Raw genomic sequence first — 990 nt, 5'->3', positions numbered from 1 at the left:
CATGTGCCTGTAATCCCAGCTACTTGGGAGGCTGAGGCAGGAGAATTGCTTCAATCTGGGACGCAGAGGTTGCAGTGAGCCGAGATTGCACTCCAGCATGGACAACGAGAAGGAAACTCCGTCTCAAAAATAATAATAATTAATTAGATAGGCATAGGCCCAGCGTGTCTGTGGGATTCAAGCCCCTGCGCCTAGGGCGGGGGAGACACTTGGAGAGAAAAGCTGGGTCCCAGGTTTCAAGGCCTCGGGAGACCCAAACCTGTCCTGCGGGTTTTCAGGCCGGATGGGGGAAGCGGTGCCCCAGGACCCCCCAGGGTCCCAGGAACAAAGGCTGAGTGTTTGCTCTGTGGCTGAAGGGAAAATGGCTCCCTGCAGTCCTGTCACCGCGGAGGGGGGCGGGGGGCGGAGGTGCGCTCCTCCCCAGCGCAGTTTCCTGGTTCTCTGGCCAAGCCCTCTGACCTCTGAAGTAGACCCTCCTTAGAGGGGAGCCAGGGGACAGCACGAGGTCCCCGTGGGGTGTCTGCCAGCCCTGGGCGCCATGTCCTGAGCAGCTCTGCTGTCAGTTACTTAAACATGTGTGTGGCACTTTCTGGCTGCCAGGCGCTCAGCAGCATGCAGATAACCGAAAGGGTTCCTTACAATGGCCTGTGAGGGAGGGGCAGCCTCACGGAGTTACCTGCTGGAGGGAGGTGCTGCTGGGGTGGGGTTGGTTGTGGCTGCTGCGTGCCAGGAGTGGCGGCCCAACCGAGGGCACCTCCATCTGGAAGCTCCGGCCCGTCGCAGTGTAGTCCACAGGTTCCAGATGGGGCTGTGGGGGCAGAGTGAGGGCAGGAAGCCTCCCGGGGGTCAAATTAAGAGAAGGTGCCTGTTCCGGGGACCCCAGGGCGAGCTTTCCAGGCAGAGGGAAGCCCGGGGCCGGTTGTCATGGGGGTGTCGGAGTCTCTAGCTGGAGTTACTGGGGCAGGGAGGTCGGAAACGGAGGCCAACCGG

The sequence above is a fragment of the Cebus imitator genome, unplaced genomic scaffold (assembly GCF_001604975.1).
Source record: "Cebus imitator isolate Cc_AM_T3 unplaced genomic scaffold, Cebus_imitator-1.0 Scaffold1570, whole genome shotgun sequence".
NCBI lineage: Eukaryota > Metazoa > Chordata > Mammalia > Primates > Cebidae > Cebus > Cebus imitator.
Note: the sequence above shows the minus strand (reverse complement) of the source record.